Consider the following 19256-nt stretch of genomic DNA (forward strand, 5'->3'; position numbering starts at 1 on the left):
TTATGTGAGTGGGCAAGCATGTTTGTAGAGTAGAAGATAGTAAATGAGTGTGGGGATTTGTGATGACAAGCAATAAAAGTTACTTTATTTATGTCTCAGTTTTCTGTCACCATTAATAACAACTGTCTACTGCTGCAGATTTTGTTATTCTTTTGAGGTCAGCAATTTTTTTTAGCATAAACAAAAATTGTTGTAATCTGTCAACACTAGAAGAAAAACATTAATCAGTTGACCAAAGGACCACTTTTTCTCACATTTTTGAAAACAGAAAAATCTGAGAAAATTGCTGATGCAACCACTGGTGTCAGTGGCAGTGGAATCAATTCAATTTTCAAGTTTTTGTGCTAGGTTTTGTGCAAGCCAATGTTCAATTTTTGGTTCAAACCCAAAAGTCAAACACGAAATCAAGACACAGTGTTAAGCAGAAGCCTAAGTTTTTATCTGTTCAAACTGCAGCCACTTTCCATCCTGTATAGTAAAAGAGGTGTCCATCAGGCTTGTCAAAAAAAACAAAACAACGGGTGTAAAGTTAATGTATACTTTCTTTCTGACATCTCAAGTGGTCTATAGTATCTCTGTGCTTCCCTATTATTATCTCCTTCCCTCAAAAGTCTGCGTCCCTTGTGTTACTAAAATCCTTGATGGTACATAATGCCTAAGTTTGGTATGTGCATTTGTAGGCAAACTAGAAGCTATTTTCCCCACCAATGTCCATATTATCACAGGTAATCATTCATTCATTCAAAGTTTAATGGAATGCCAGAATATCCTAGCCATACAGTGCTGATAACAAGCATATTTAAGTTCCAAACAAATTTAAGGTAACATTTTTGAAAAACTTCAGGAAAATAAACCCTTCCAAACATATATGGTAGTCTAACAAAGTAAAAGATAAATGGAATAAAGTATAATTTAGAAAATGTTACATAAAAAAAAAGACAAAGGTGAAAAATATAAACTCCTAACAGTATATGATCACACATTTAAAAAAAAATAATTCAAACCACTTTCCTGTAAAAAATCCAAGATTTTCTTTGAAGGTACATAACCAAAAAGCTTTTCAAATGAGTTCACGTCAAAAACCTTCTGTACCAAAGAATGGCCAACATTACACTTGACAAAACTTCACACTAATCAAGGTTCCCTCTCCTGGAGGTATAAACGTGTAGGTACATGTGTCCTATACACAAAAGACACAATACAACATCATCATCTATACAACTTATTTATGCAAGGGATGTGCACTCCAATGATGGGTCTGACATTCCAAAAGCTTGTTTATTAAGTTTTGTTATGTCTCAGTATCTGCTGTGTTAAGTGCTATTTCAGTCTGAATACTTGTATAGTCTTATGTATATTTTCTTGTCCTGACAAATGTTTCTTGTTAAAGGCAAATTTCACTTCTATCTAGTTTTAAATAATTTATGCATGTTCTCTATGGTATCTGGTGCTGGTAGATGTCAACTCAGAATCTGATTTTTTATTACAGTAGCACTCACAAGTCCATGGGACAAAATCATGATTTAACACAATAAGAGGATTGGCTTATAATTTGAAAATATTCTTAACAAGTGCATCAGTCTTCTTTTACCTTTGGATATTTACTGGTTGCTAGGGGCATATACTCTTTCATAACAACACTTGCCTTGCTTCCACTGATGTACAATTAGATGAAACTTATCATGAGCTCATACGCAATGACAAGGCAACTGCAGACTGAGTATGACTGCCTAATATGGAAATGCTACTATCACAAAAGGTATAGCAGTGCCTGTAATGGCAAAAGTGGACAAATTTGGCACAGCGAAACACTATGTCATAAATTTAATTAGACTGGACATTGGCTGATGCAAAGACAGTATTATGATACAGTAATCATCCTGCTAATGTAAAATAATGTAAAAAATAAAGATGGGTTACCAGTGGTTAAACATGTTAACTATTTGTAAAAGTTGGGCATAGGCTAATTCCAACATGTGGAACACTATTTCAAACTTTACAATTGCTATGCTGTTTCAGTCTTAGTCATCCTGGAAGTGTACATTTCCAACAGCAGTGAGGAGTTGTGGTTAGCATGCCTGACTTATGACTGAGAGAATACAGGTTCAAGCCTTACCTGTGGATCAACCCAAGGTGGCTACCATGGTGTGTCCTTGGGCTAGGCACTCTACTCCAATTCCTTAAATAACAAAGTTACAGTTTTGTGCCATAAAACACCAAACCACACAAATCCAAATGCAGCAAAACCATAGTGATCCTATTGTTGAAAAGCAACACTCATAGATATTCACCACAAAAACATACAAAACAAAAATCAAACTTTGTTATGAAATTAATTATATTTGGCTTTATGTACAACTCAATTAAAACATCAATGAATAAAAAGCATATACTAAATAAACAATTTGAATTCTGAATGGACACACTAAAATACTGACCAAATTAGTCCATATGAATTTGCTACAAACATTCTGAACTTAATAACTAAACAGTATTTTGCCTATGAATGCATTATATCAATGTAGCTATTGTTTACACTGGTGAGACAGGAAATCTTAGCCTATCACAGGCAAAACAGGAAATCCAAATATAGTATAGGCGAAACAGGAAATCCTAGCCTATCACAGGCAAAACGTCTACCACACGTGAAATGGGAAATCCTAGCCTATCAAGATACAAACTTTAGGCATGTAATAATATTATTTATATCAATGTTTGAGTGAACATAACACAAGAAACTTGAACACAGAATTATAACATTTGCTGTCATCAATAACAGTTTAATACTTGTATCTAATAACATGCACGGCAAAATGTTACTGTAATGACCATAGTGTTGCCTACCTTCTGTTTGTTTATACCCCCCTATTGATTTTACAAGAGAAAAGTATCAAGGATATAAAAATATGCATAAAAATGCATAAAACTTCGTCATTTTATTCATTGAATAATAATAATAATAATAATAATAATAAATAATAATAATAATAATAATAAAATATAATAATAATAATAATAATAATAATAATAATAATGGCTTTATTTAAAGAAGAAGCTCATTTGGTAAAATGACCAATTTTCCATAAGGTCTTTAAACAATTACATTTGTATAAATATATATAATGCAAAAGTGATTAAAAAACTAGACATGATCTACCACAACAATAAAATATGCACAAGAAGTTAAGGATGAGTACATACAAGATTCATAGAAAGGGTAGAAGCAAACGTGTAAAACATTATAGGAGAATATATGATAAGAATGTTGTAAAAAGTAGTAGACTTGAATAAAATAAAATCATACCAATGATTGTTTCTGTAGAAGCTGACTAAGCTTTTTGAAAGCTTGGCATGAGTCAGCTGACTTTATTCAAGATGATATGGAATTCCGTAGTTTGGCTCCAGAAAAAGCAAAACTCTTCTTATAAAACTCTAAGTCTTGTTTAGGTAAATATAACTTGTTTGCAATTGATCTTAGTTCATACACACATACATTTAAAAAAATGTAAAGTTACATTTATTATAATCATTATCCAATCCATGTCAGGATTTATCAACTAGTCAACCCTTTTCAAACTGAGTTCTCTGCTGAAATAGAAGCCACTTTCGGGTTTAAAAAAAAGACCTGTTGATAGTGTATCTAAATCAGCATCAAGAATAGCTCTTTTTTAAAATTTCAGTAATCTTTCCCAATTTTCAGTACCAATTTTACCCCAGATAGAACAATATTCTAGATGTGGCATTATATATGCATTGAGGAATATCTTTCTCTGCTCTTGAGGGAGACAAGATTTTATTCTGTTCAAGAGATAAAACAGTGAGTTAACTTTTTTTAATGACCTTATCAACTTGCATTTTCCAGCAAAAGATATTGTCTATCATGATGCCAAGTACTTTTTCATTTTCAGGTTGTTGTATATCCACTCCTTTTATCATTACTCTGATATGTTCTAACCTGATTGTTGCCCCCAACACTGTCAGATTATTGCCATTTCAATGCAAATAGAAGCTTCTGATCAAAACAAGCAAACAGACTGCTCGCTGTCTACTTCTGGTTTCCTGAATAGTCTATTTCAGTAAAAAGTGTCACCTGCGTCCAATGTCTAGTCTTAATATTTCTAAAACAAACTAACAACTAAATATTAGTAACTCTTGTCTACATGTGTTCAAAGATATGTAAATCAAGAATTTACAGAATTAGAGAAATTTTCAAAAGAGAGTGAACAACATCTGTTGTTAAAAACATTACGTGGCCCAAGCCAATATGGCGACCATGTTGCTACAGAAACTCCTTTTTGAACAGTAATGCCATCAAGTTGACAGTGTCTGGGACACATTGGCAATAATCGGGTTAGAAATTAATGAATGAAATGGCTATGTTTTGTGCATTTTTTATATCAAATTTCACTGGTTACAGAACCAGTCCTCTTGTTTCCACAGAAAAATTTAATTGTGTCTTTATAATTTGTGACCTGTAACAATCACAAAATCCAAGAAAACTGTTACTCAGCAAAACAAAATGAAATCTGATTTATAATTAGCATTAAGTTATGAAAGAAATTATATCCCAGTAGAGTTATACTAGGAGGTTCTGAAATAAAGCTGTTCAGATAATTGTTATATATATATATATATATATATATATATATATATATATATATATATATATATATATATATATATATATATATATATATATATATATATATCCTTATTTTAAAGTCTGGAGTTTTATTCTTCCTCTCAAGAGGTTAAAGGAGTTTTGCCAAATAAATAGATTCAGCATTGCAGAAATTGGGATATGTTTGTCATTTGTTCAAAACAGCACCCATAATGCTGAAAGCTTGGAACAAAATAGGAAAGAAAAATCATCTACAAGGTCAACAACCAATGTCACAAGAAGTGATGCACTGCAGGAAATTTGAGCCACCATATTTGACTGAACTGTTGATTCAAGGTAAGTTTATTTAATGTATATGCATTTTGAAAAGAGTTTTCATACAAAAATACCAAGTGCACCAAAGTCAGCACATTCTCAGGATATTTATTATCACTGTTAAATATTTGTCTCAAGTGCTTCAAGTTAAACATCATACAATTCTCAATGATAACTGACTAGATGATAATATGTTGTCTTTGGTACAGATTAACAATTGCCTGGAAGGTTTGATTAAAACAGAACTTAAAGAAATACATACCTTCAATCAAAGCAAAAATTCATCATGGCATCTCATAATTCCTAGAATGCAACACCTACAATGATGTAGATTGTAGGGGATGATCTACATACAGTATGTCTACAAGCAGGCATGACAAATTTAATTTGTCCAGTTCAAAGGATTTTTCTAAATAATGTTATGAAGGCTTTTGTCAAAAGAAAACAAAGTAGAAAATTCAATCTGCATTGTAATATAACTAAGCCTACTAAATTTCATTACTTCACCTCAACTGATGATGTGTGCTTTATTATAATTACAGGTTGTGTCAAAAAATATCTTGGTTCAAAAAGTGAAAACTGTACAAATCAGAAAAAAATGCCGTAACAGCCTGAAATATAATCAGTTCATCTACAAGAAAATATAATAAGAATATACAATTTCATTTGTCTCATTCAAGTAATGTTTCTTAAACATCGCCATAAAGCCCACTCACCCACTCCAGCAAAAAATTATCAAATAAGTCCAAAGCAACCAGAGCCTGTCATTGTATTGGGAAGTGTTTCAGATATCTATTGATCAAATTTGGTCTGGTCTGGCTCAAGAGTTTTTCAGCGATCTTGCTAACAAGAAAGTACAATGGATGGATGGACAGACAAACTGATGACTGATGGGCAACACAAAACAATATGTCTTCTAGTTCCTTGGCATTAACATAACAAAAAATCATTTTAGAATGTTATAAAAATGTGAACTTTGTTTATTAGTGTTATTCTCGAATAATCAATCACATTGTGAAACTTTTTTTAAAATGTGAATCTTTAAAATGCATGTACAGTAACTTAAAAATGCTTTACACATATACTGCTGGGAAAATAGAACATAATTAACACATGTCAGTATCGTCGATATGAATTTTTTCTGCTGCATGTATGACCAAGTCTTGTATAGCTTCAAGGCCTGAAAATTCTGGTGGTCCAAGGCTCATGACTGATTCTTTTTATCACAGACTGGTCATATATAAGCAGCACTAGTTCATCGGATCTTTAATATTGATGCAAGCAGAAGCTGCTCAATTGTGGAGACCAGTCCCAAGTATTGTGCAATATCCCTAAAATCTGTAAATTTAGTATGTAATGAGCTAACCACCAGTCTAAGCTTGATCTTTGTCAGTCAAACATTTGGCTGTTCTTAACCATAATTGACGTTGATGTTGTTGTTGTAGGGTTTAACGCCATTTTTCAGCACACGATAGGCTATACATGGCGGCCAGTATTAATGGTGGAGGAAGAATCCGGAAAGAACCACTGACCCACGAGAAGCTACTGGCAAGCTTTCTCACATACCCACATTAGCTGAATCCAAAACTCGCATTTCCAATTTTATAAATTATGCATTAATATCAAATGAAACAAACTGCATGCATATATATATATATATATATATATATATATATATATATATATATATATATATATATATATATATACTGCTTGCACCAAAGAGGTTATTGTTAGTATATTAAACATACCCCTCTTAGTCATCAAGACCCTGATTGCCTGAACATTTGCAAAGCTGAGTGCACAACCACTTCTTCACCATGTCAGAGGGACCAGAACTAGCTGATTTGTCCTGGGACCATTGTACACATGCTTTCTTCTGAGAAAACATGGCACCTGACAATCTACCAAGTAGTCTGAATTTTCTCTGAACATTCCCACCCCAATTTTTGGATATTTTGACCACAAATATGTCTAAATATTGAAAATGGGGTGGGAAAGGTCAGTGGAAATTCAGATTTCTTTGCCAAGTGCATTGTTACTTTTTGGGTTGCTGACTGTACCTAAATTGACTTTATGAGTTGTAACATTTTGTTTCAATGAACAATCTTTAAATTTCATTTGATTTAACCAAACACTTGCTGTTACACCCTAATCAATCAGGCTTTAGACAGAACCATTCCTGTGAGACTGCCTTGTTCTCCCTAACTGATAAATGGCTTCAAGCACTTGACCAAGGTAGAATAATAGGATCTATATTTGTAGATTTCAGGAAAGCTTTTGACATGGTGGATCATGAAATCCTTTTGAAGAAACTGAAAATCAACCAGTGTGATGAAAGAACAATTAGATGGTTTACTTCTTACTTAAGTGAGAGAACACAACATGTTTACATAAATAATGTTCTGTCTGAACCTGAAACAATTAGATATGGAGTACCACAAGGCTCAATTCTAGGTCCATTACTATTCATTTTATTTATTAATCACCTACCACTTTCACTAAGAAACTCAATATCATCTACAGATCTCTATGCAGATGACACAACATTGTCAGACATCCAAAACACAAAGCATGGACTTGAAATTTCTTTACAGAATGCCCTAAACAAACTGGAAAACTGGTGCACATGCAATGGCATGGTGGTAAATACTGGTAAAACTAAAATATTACTTATCTCTACACAGCAAAGAAGGACAAATTTTGATAGTGATGAACTATGTCTGACATGGAAGGATACAAATTTGCAAATGGTCTGTCATGATAGACTACTTGGTGTTCTGGTAGATAATAATCATGGACTGATCATATCAAACATATTAGTAAAAAAGTCAATTCAAGTTTATGGCTTTTCAGTAGGATAAGACATTTTCTCTCTGAAAGGCACAGAAAACTATTTTATAACAGTTACATACAATCCTATTTGGACTACTGTAGTACAGTATGGGGTAATTCAAAAATGATAAAAGCATAGCCAAGCTGGCACATCTTCAAAAAAGAGCATTTGGGCTAATATCAATCCAGAAAGAAAGCAAGGAAAATTTAGCTGGTATGTTAAAAATATTACCTACTAAAGACTGAATCTGTTTGAGAAAAGCCAAATTAATGTACAGGATATCTCATAATAGTGCTCCTGAATATTTACAATCACTATTCCAGTATAGGCTACCTGGTAATACTCCCCACCTGCGATCTATGTCTACTAAACAGTATAAAATTCCCAAACCAAATAAGGAGTTATTTAAAAAAAGTTTCCAATACTCTGGAACTCTGCTCTGGAATAGTATTCCAGTTGAGATTAGAAATGCCCACTCTATTTCCTTCTTCCAAACCCAATATATCCAGTGGCTTCAGAGATGCAGCTAAAATAAATAAATTCCTTTGTATGAGGGCCTCAAGGTAGATTAGTTTTTTAGCTAATTGTGTTACCCTCTTTAAATAAGATCATTATTATTATTATTATTATTATTATTATTATTTTTATTATTCAAATTGTTCTTTTTTATTAGGGTATTAAATATACATGTATTTTATAAGATGTTGAGAACTTTTAGACTTAAGTTTTATTAACTACAGCATTGAGATTCAACGAGGATCCAGAAATGAAAGACATGATCAATGTGATTTCAATATTTTAAAATGCCATGGTTACTAAGATAATTATGTGATTAAATAAGCGATAAGGTAGTTGTCTGAATTTTGAGATTGTATTCATTCTTATTTTTCTGTCTTTTGTTTCATGGTAAATGGACTGTAGGAAATATTCACTTGTCAGACTTGGCTGATGTTAGGAACATGGCTTGTGATGACCTGGGCAATCCTGAGGACCCAATTGATCTTGGACCAGTGAGTCAAAAATAACATCTGTGGGCCCTAAGGCTAGGCTAACACATTTTCTACCTTTTTTTGTCTGACACAACTGGTGGTGCCTCCAGTCATGACTGAAAAATTGTGTGGAGAACTAGTTGGTCTATGTCTATGCATGTTTAATGCAATAACTGTTGTGAAATTTTTGTAAATGAAAGAAGTTTACACATTATACTGTAACTTTAAGTGGGCAATTCAACCTACATAACTTTAAGTGGGCAATATATAGTTGGTATCGTACTGACCGACCATTAAACTCTCTCTCTCTCTCTCTCTCTCTCTCTCTATATATATATATATATATATATATATATATATATATATATATATATATATATATATATATATATATATCATCTTGAACCAACTGGTTTATATAAGAATTTGTGATTTATCTAGATGTTTATCAACTTAGTCAAGTCTTAACATCTGGTAGCTGTGTTGAAGATGTGGCTTTCATGTGACATGCTTCAGTTTGCACCATAATGCCTTGAATTTTTCAATAATTTTTTTCACATGTACAAATAATTATAGATAAAAATTAATCAGAACCTTTTTAGTACCCAAATTTTACATCCTTTAATATGAATGAAGGTTATTTATACAAAATTGACAGGTCAAAAACAATTATTTTTAATGAATTAATGATGTACAAAAATGAGGGTTTGAAAACTTACAACCAATACTGTAACAATGATAATTTAGCTTAAAAAGTTACCAAAATTATGAATTGGTTATGAAACCAAGCATTAGCAGTGGCCACAAATAAATAAAATTGATACTTAAACCTATTTTTTAACTGAAAATATTCCACTGTCACATATAAATTCAAATATTTCAGTGATACTTTCCTTGTAAAAAACAAGTAATTACATACTTATAGAAATGTGTGCTGGCCTCTTCAATGCAGTGTGTCAATGTATCAATGGAGCTGCAGTCATGAAAATACTGGTGATCCAAGTAAAACTTAACACTATGTGACCAGGCTGGCAATACTATCAGACCAGATTCTATGCCTCTCAACTCCTCACGTGTTTAACTCCTAGATATGTGTTACACCATTTTAAAAAGAAAAGTTTCTCTGCATTAAAATGATACCTACATTTTAAGTATCACCATAAATGTGAATAGAATTAAGAAATTGAGGTCAATGTTTGAAAATTGAATTTATCAAGTCACAAACATTGCTTCTCACATGTCATTATTTCTGTGATGATGTCATGCATTAGAAAGGTTGTGAACCCACTGTCTTTACTTCTTGCAATCAATTTGAATGATTCTGATGCATTTTATTAGTATTAAAACTGCATCGGGTATCAGAGCATGTGACTGCTTACATGTGAACAGACAAGCTTTCACATTTAATATTGTACAGATTCAGGAAAAATGGGGACTCCAAAAATACAGGAAAAAGTAAAGAAACCACAAAGAAAGAGACCGGAAGCAAAGAAGATAGTTTATCCCTAAGGAGAAAAAAAAACAGTTTCAATGTTTTTTGTATGAGCAAGAGATGTTTAGAGTGACATATAGGCAGAGCATGTACATAGACAGTGCTCATAACAGCAATTCTAGCTCCAAATTTGTGTGTAGAACATATGTATTTACATTTCATTCAATCAAATCCAATGCAGCACTGTTCTAAAGTCTTTTTAAAAACAATATGACATTCATTGACTGAAATAATAGGAGACTGTCTGGTGTTCTTTACACTGGGGAGATTGAATTATCTCCCTCTAAATCAGCAGCTGCAGCTAATCTAGATGCCCAGAAGCGGTTGGTCCTCTAAACATTTGCAAAGTGAAAATTTAATGAATCCCTGATGGCAAAGTCATCAGTTTTTGCTTTTAGACTAGTTTTCTTGAGCATGTGCTTACATTGTGCTGACAGAAATGTGATCTAATCCATGTTTGTTGACTTAAAATTTACATAAATAGGACTATCATAAATTCATGTAACATCAGCTTTCTTCTCTTTTCATTCTGAGTTGAAATACATGTAAATCCAGGCAAGAAACCTAAAACCTAAACAAGAGTCCCTTGAAAGTACCAATGCTCTTCTGTCTTAAAACAATGTCCAGGACTTCAAGATAAGACCATTTCTTCTTTTTAACTTAGATTCTTGAAACCATCTCTGATATTCTTGAACAATAACATTTTCATATCAGCTACTGTGGCAGTCATTTTGGATGTAAAATAGCACCATTTTCATTTAAACCAACACAGACACCATTAGATGATGTGAAAATCCCACACTGATATCGCCATCCATTCAGGAGAATAAGTGACAAGATTTTCAACATGTTCATTGTGGCAGCCATACTTAAGGTCAAACAGCATCATTTTCATTCAGAGACCAACTAGATATCATAATTAATCCTCTGGTGAAAACACCACGTTGATCTGACTTTCCACTTATAAGTAGCAATAGCAAGATTTTCAACATGCCTGCCATGGTTACCTTCACAGATATCAGAACAGCACCATTTTCATTTTGTACCAAACAGATATCAAAAGAGGCCTTCTGGTGAAAACCCAATATATATATATGAATTTCCCTCGAGGAAGAGTAGCAAAATAATTATCAAGATTAGAACTTTTCAGCAATAATGGATTTCAGGCACAATTTGTATTCAAGAACAGGCTGACACGTAAGAAGTCATCTGGTGAAAACACCATGCTGACACAAGTCTGTTCAGGAGAAGTAGCAATTTCGAGATTTTCAGCATGCTTATTCATTGTCTCCATTTTTTAAAAAAATCTCTTGTGTTTTATTTTTTGATCATTTTTGTGTAAATTTTTAATGTATTCGCAAATACTGCAAAGCGTTTAGAGTTTCTAAAGACTAGGTGCTATAATAAGTCCACATCATCATCATCATATTATTATCATTATTATTATTATTATTATTATCTGGCTGCTGTGGTAATGCTATTGGATGCCAGAGTGACCAGATTTTCATTTAGGACCAACTGACATCATATGTCTTTTACTGAAAGCCCCATGCTCATATCACCATCCATTCAGGAGATGTAGCAACTACAAGAAGATGGCCACTATGGCTGCCATGTTGGATGTCCAAGTGGAACCACTGTCATTTAGAACCAACTAGACATCATATAAAGTCATCCAGTGAAAACCACATTTCAATATGACTTTACATTTAGATTTGCAAGATGTCTGGGTAGAATTATTTTCATTTAGCTAGGAATCAACTAGATCCTAGGATGAATGTGTGTGTAAAGTTTCATGTCAATCTTTTAAGTAGTTTCAGGAGTAGCAATAACAAACTTGTGCAAGTGGAAGGATAAAATCAAACAATGGACATAAAAAACTGAACAATGGAAAAAAGTTCACTTCTGGTCTATGACAAATGGAGCTAATTATCCACAATCAGAATGCAAATGCAAACTAATTAAGTCCTTATATTCACTTGGAAAGTTCAACATGTTTTCCAGTTTTAATCAGGCATTGCATATTTCCTCATTCATCCAAACATAAGAGTGATAAAGCAAGAAAAATATTTGACAAGTTGTTAGGTAATATAACAATGTAAGCAGTGTGAAATCTTGAGCATTTCCTCAGTCTTAAAATGTGAATACCATCAAAAAAGCTCCTAATTAAAAGCAGAAATGTAGGAATAATGGAATCTAGCATATACACTGTTGCAAGAGATAGGATAATAGCACAGAGTCAGAAATTGCATGCAGGAACAATTTAGCTCCTGCCCACGAATTTTCATTGGGGTGGGGGATTTCACTATCCCACATAAACACATATGATTATTCTTCTGTCATTTCTCACCAGGAAAGAAGCATTGGAAAAAGATATCTTCTGTATGAATATCTTTAGAAATAGAGCTCTTTCTGCAAAAATAATGCATCATCAGAAAGAGCATAAAAAGCTCAGTTTCCATCAAAAAGTTTTACAAATAAGGATTTTAGGTCACTACTTCAGAGTAGTCGTATTTCAGGATGGCTGCATTATTACGTTTTGCACTAGGTTATTTGTCCTCAGAAATTGTGATTAATTGGTAGTACATCACTGATGATAGTGAAATACAAATTTGAAAAACATACCTCAAATCAGTCAATCTTTAAGAATGGCTGGTGAGTGCTTTTTTTCTTTTACTATATATGGACAAGTTTTATACAGAGCAAAAGCACACATATGCTTTTCCAAACTATTTAAAATTAAGCTGTCAGAGATCAATTATTTGATGGCCCATGATGATGTGAATTATATGAAAGATTTTGATATTGTACAATGGATTTTACTAATTTAAACTCTGACATGCCACCACATTTTGTGTTATACAATGTATTAACATATGTGTAAGAAATGTAGAGAATCCAATTAAATTCAGCATTTAATATATTGAAAAACAAAGTGTAAAATGATGATTTTTATAAATCATAGTGCACTAAACATCAAGAAATATTTTTTCTTAAATTTTCAAATGAAACTAATATTACTCTGTATTAGTCAACAGTACATCTCACATTATATATACCTGGGAAACAGTGATGGTCAACTGACAAATTTAAAATCTGAATTAAAAGAAATACTGCTCAATTTTTGTACAGCTCAGTAATGGATTCTTCTGCTTGTTGTAATTAGTTACAAACAAAATGATATAATTATTCAAAACCATGCAACCACAGTACATCTTTCAATGTTTCTCTTTTGTTAATGCTACAAGCAACAAAACATCTACCAGAAATACTTACATATATCTTTGCAGGTTTCCATTTCCAGCATTATTTATTTTCTAATCCTGTGACACCTGATTCTATAATCACATTCTTAAAGTATGGTAATTCTGATTCCAAATCTGACTGATATGAGGAAAAACAAAAAAAAAAAAATCAAGAACTATCAACTGAACAATGTCTCCTTGCACCTTGCTTGTCACACTCAGCTGTCCATGGTCAGCTGTAGATGACACTGGACCTAATCAATATTTATAAGTGTTAAGTCTGTTTGTCAATATACTTTCTATCACTATGATCATCCTGACAGATATATGCTCCAGCTGCTTTATAATCATCCAGCCAATGCTCTGCATGTAATCTGAGTGCAAGAGTACAGACAGTTACATGTATATGCAACCAAACTACAAGCTTTACAACTATTTATTGATAGCCAGTGGAGGTAATTTCAACTTAATAAAAGATTTCAATATACACTATACATGGTTTATGTTCAACATATTACCATGACGTAAGCTACAAGAAATCACTAGAAAATACTGCAATGTGTGTTAATTTAATTGCTGACAAATTCCCAAGCTATTTGCTATCTCCATGCCTTTTATCTGCTCTTTAATATGATTTCAAACATTTTTCTCACATAACCTTCAATATCATTGTTGCAAAAGAGAATATGGAAAATAGTAAGCAAAAGCCAATCAAATATATCAATTCTTCCAACACGCTGTGTCTCACTTTTCAGCTGTCAATGGACTGTAATATAAATGACACTTTAGACAATCAATACAACTCAGTTTTACAATTGTTAATCCACTGTGCTGAAGAATGACTGCTTTTATAGTACAAGTATACAATACACCATAAAGCCTTGTTCTTAAATTAATCCAATAATGCTATATTGAAGTGCATCCATGACTTTTGATAACTGTACAGTGAAAATTATCTGTGTAGGATTGTCAGGGACTGGAACCTATGTGAGACTGGGATTTGAACCTATAAGGGATAGTGTTAGAGTAAAGAACCCATCTATGTGAGACAGACATTGTGTGGAACCTGTGTTATGTGGATGTGTATGTGGATGGTCAGGAACTGGAACCTGGCTATATTACATAGTCAAGAAGTGAAACCTGATTATATGGCACAGTCAGAAACTGGAAGTATGTGCGATTGTCAGGGAGTGGAACATGTCTATTTGGAATAAATAGGGAGTGAAACCTGTCTATATGAGATAGTTTGGAAGTGGATCCTGTCTATGTAGGATAATCAGAGAAAGAAACCTGTTTATGCAAGGCATTCAGAGAGTGGAACCCATGTGAGACAGACCGGAATTAGCAATTGTCTATGTAAGATACTGGTAGTCTGGGAGTGGAACCTGTCTATATGTGATGGTCAGGTGGGGAACCTATGTGGAATAGTTCATGAGTATCTATGTTGGATAGTCAAGGAGTGGAATCTATCTATGTGAGACAGTCAGGGGTTGGGGATGTCTGTGTAGGATAGACATGTGGAGGGGTACTGATGTGGGGCAGTCAGGGAGTGGAGTCAAAGTGGACAGTCAGGGAGTGAAATCTGTTTATGAGGAATAGAAGGAAGTGAACCTATCTATGTGTGACAACCAGGGAGCATAAACTATGTGCCTTTTACAAATACTATCTCTAGAACATACCCATTTTTAAATGCCTACATTTAGGTGCAGTATGTAAGATGAAGAATGACAACATATTCTAGAGTTTGTACCGTTGGATATTGTGGGCAAAACCTAAGGACAATGGGGTGATCACATGAATTCTCTCAAGTTAGATATCCCTATCAGTGTACTAAAATTACTTTTCACAATATTAAAATCAATACAACGTTGAAAAGGAACCATATTTGTTTTTACTGAATCACGCATAAATACAGAGTATGATGCAACATAATTTTTGTACTGTGGTTATCATAATAGACTGTCTGCATAAATACAGAGTATGATGCAACATAATTTTTGTACTGTGGTTATCATAATAGACTGTCTATTACATAGCAACACTTTTACTGGGTCCTGAATGTGTTTGACTGCACCCAGTAAATACCTGACATCATGTAATAAAAGAAAAACATGATGGATTATATTACGCAATGCATTGTGCATAGGACATCATGCAAGAGGTATAAAATAGAAAACTGTTTAACAGGATAGGAGCTGATATGCTTGTATATTATGTAATGCCTCATTAATCTAAGCTGTTTACCTCAATGTCTCAGTATTCAAATGATAATTTGTACAGCAGATTTTCTAAATTATTCCTTGAAGTGATTCATCAGTCCAAATTCTTCTTTAATATGTGTGAAATGCTATGGAAATAAAAGAGTGTGGATTGATGGAGTTTCACTGCATATAGCGAGCTAATTCAAAGCTGTGGCTGTATTGCATTTGTATGGCCTTCCTTATCAGCCAGGAGCCAAGTGATTTGCCTGGCTATAATTTTACTTAACACCCAGCTACTTTTTATTTAAAAAAATGTATTCCCATTGGGGGAGGTCCCCCAAACCCACTGCCAACTTTGGCAATGCACCCTCCAACTTTCAATCTAAAGGAAGGCGCTGATATGGTGTGCCTTGGTGTATTACTGCAAAGCAACACAAGCAAGTTATTTGAAACTGAGGTAATAAGCAAAATGACTTGTCCATAGGCAACTATTTCAGGCACTGCTGATTTTAAGTTCAAATGAGTTTTAAAGTGAGCAGGAGTTCCCAAAATATCATGGTTTCTTTGGCACAACTCTGTAACCTTCTAGTAACATTCAGTAACTACTGAAAGGAAAACACAACAGCCCAGTTAAGGTGTGTGACACTGCTGAATCCTGGGATGCATATACAATGCAAGTTTAGTGACAATACATTATATGGTATGGAAATTACTTACAGACATCGTTTATTACATAATGTTCACTAAGGACAAGAAAATAATGACCTAATTTCAGTACATTTTCAAGATTGCAACCTCAATGTCATTTTGGTCAAAAGGTATTGGAATTTATAAACATGCATGAATTTTTTAATGAATGTTTAATAAATCTTGGCATGTAAGTCACTGTGATCAAGTTTTGGCTAATAATAATAATAAGAATAATAATAATAATAAGAAGAAGAATAATAATAATAATAACAAATACTTTATTTTCTCAGGGTAACTCATATTAATCTCCCCTCAGGCCCTTAGAATAAATAAACTTCTGTAAATACAAACAAAAACAAAAATAATAGTTGCCGTTGTTTTGGGTTTAACACTATTTTCAGCTCATGATAGGCCCTATACGGTGGCCAGAATATATGGTGGAGGAGAACCTGGAAAAAGTCCTGGGAAAAACACCAAACCACAGGAAGCTACTGGCAGGTTTTTTTACATAACCATGCTGGCCCTGTCTGGGACTCGAAACCCACATGGACTGAGGAAATTTTGGTGATCTGTAAAGTGATCACCTTAGAAAGCTCAACAAGCCAAGGACAATAATAATAAAATGCAGTAATGGATGCTTTAATACACTAAGTATAAGACCACCAGGTGTATATTTTGATATGAAAACAGAATAAACCGGAGTGCATGTATTGAAATATTTACAGTGAAAATTGCATTTCAAGATAACAGGCTTACAATTTTGTTTTGAAAACACAGATTTACTTCTGAGCTAATGGTGTTTGGGAGTTCATTCCAAAGAATTGCTCAAGAGTAAGTAAATTGCTTTTAAAAGTATATGCTTTTGGGCATGGTTTTCTTCTGACTTTTGTTCTTTACTTTCAGCATTAATATGGACTTGTGGTAAGCTAATCTGTACTCAAATTTCAGCCATTTCAATTCCAATAAAAGAATTCTGGATGGTGCATCAAGTGGCAAATTTAGGATAATTCTAGCTGCCCTTTGTGAAATTTGAAGATTGTTTCAATATTTCTATCAGTTATATTTCTATAAATAGTGCAGCAGCACTCCAAGTGGGAAATGTGCTGTAAAGTTATTTCATATAATTAAGTGGTAGATAACATTTTATCCTAATATATTCTTGAGCTTACAACAAAAGAAACATGTTTCACTTGCTTTACACCAGTCTAGACAGTTATCAACATGGACTCCCACAAGTTTTTTGTGTCAACATTTTAAATTATTCTTTAATCAAGATTTAGATTTCTGTTTGCTGATTATCGTTGCTTCAGGTTCCAAGCAACATGTCTTGTTGTTTGGGGGAGAAGAATGATAAACAATATGTTTAAAAATATGATAATCATTCCTAAGTTCCAATTAATAATGCTTAGTTTTTCATGACTGATAAACCATATGTCTAAAAACACATCTCTCAAATAGTTTGGATATCATTGACAGAATAGTCATCGGTCTACTGTTAACTGGATTTCATTCTCAGCCCATTTTATAAACAGACATAAATTCTGCTGCCTCTGTTTGAGATGGGAAGATTCCCTTATCAATGCTTTGATTAATTATGTAAGTAAGAGATGGAGCAATAATATCAGCGCATTTATTTCAGATGAATGAACCTATCTGATCCACTCCAGTTGTTTTCTTAGACTTTTTCAGTTCATTTACAAAATCCGCACATGACACAAACAAAATTGTGAATTATACAATTTCATTTTGGGAATTTTGTACTTAAATAAATCTTTTAACTATTTACTACCTGCATTAGTATTTGATATATCGGAAGCTCAGTTTGTTACACTAATGAAGTGCTCATTAAATATGTTAACAAAATGATTCACATTAGTATTTATTGTCATATCAAGCATTAGTTGACTGGGATCTTATTGTATTTATTTTGGGGTAAAATCCTTCAGAATTTTCCACAGTTCAGTTGGACTTTCTGCACTTTCAATAGATATTCTATATTTCATTTCTTTTAGTAGACTGAACCCAAAGCCATTATCAGTATGTATGGTGTACATAGTTTGCAGTTGTGCCAGTCCTTGACTTGATGAAAATAGTCCTTATAATGCCTTGTTTCATTGATTTCTCTCATGAGCCATACAGGCTCCTAAGAGTATTTCATTCTTTTTTGTTTTTAAATCAGCATGTTGATTTAAAAGGGGGGGGGGGGTAAACTAATATTAATGATGTAATATTTAATTGTTTTTAAAGCATAGCTGGCACTTTCCTGGAGGGAGGGGAGGATACCATGACTGTATGATGAAAATTCTTCCTCCCATTAGGGTGAATCAGTAGAGTAGGATAATAATAATAATGATAATAATAATAATAATAATAATAATAATAATAATTACAATGACTTTATTTAGAGAAGGTAACTCAATTAGTTACAGAACTAATCTAGCCTGAGGCCTTCTAGTCATTATATACAATATACACTGCAATATACCCAGTATACAACATAATGTGATAAATTTGGCTTGACACTAAAGGATTAAGTGATTAAAAATAATCAAGTATCTAGCCTGGAACATATGCACATACATCTGTGAACACATAAACATATATAAAATATCCTGTATTGAAAAATTAAATTTTGAAAATGATGCTAAAGTACCCAAAAAACTGGCAGTATTTATATTACTAGAAATGTTCAACTGTCTTAAGATTTCATCCATTTCATTCAATTATGAAAAGAAGTAATGCTATGAGTCACTGGGAATGTTGTTCCAGTCCAGTGGACCAGTATACTGAAAAAAAGTTTGAAACAATTCCTTCTTTGGCATAATGTAATATTTACTTCTAACAGACCTTAAATTTGGAGCACCATC

The 19256-nt window shown here is 33.1% G+C and overlaps 1 protein-coding gene and 1 long non-coding RNA gene across 2 annotated transcripts in view; one reads left to right on the forward strand and one right to left on the reverse strand.

Annotated features, from left to right (window-relative positions):
* Positions 1-8976, forward strand: part of LOC149796002 (uncharacterized) — a 72060-nt gene extending 63084 nt beyond the window's left edge. Inside the window, exons 4-5 of the long non-coding RNA XR_016422475.1 lie at positions 4826-4957; positions 8694-8976. This is a non-coding gene — a long non-coding RNA (uncharacterized LOC149796002). The remainder of the gene's footprint in view (positions 1-4825; positions 4958-8693) is intronic.
* LOC149796001 (uncharacterized) overlaps positions 1-19256 on the reverse strand; it is a 199533-nt gene that overhangs the window by 150283 nt on the left and 29994 nt on the right. The window lies entirely within an intron of this gene.

Source organism: Sinohyriopsis cumingii, chromosome 7, assembly GCF_028554795.1.
Source record: "Sinohyriopsis cumingii isolate HCF-2022 chromosome 7, ASM2855479v2, whole genome shotgun sequence".
NCBI classification, from domain to species: domain Eukaryota; kingdom Metazoa; phylum Mollusca; class Bivalvia; order Unionida; family Unionidae; genus Sinohyriopsis; species Sinohyriopsis cumingii.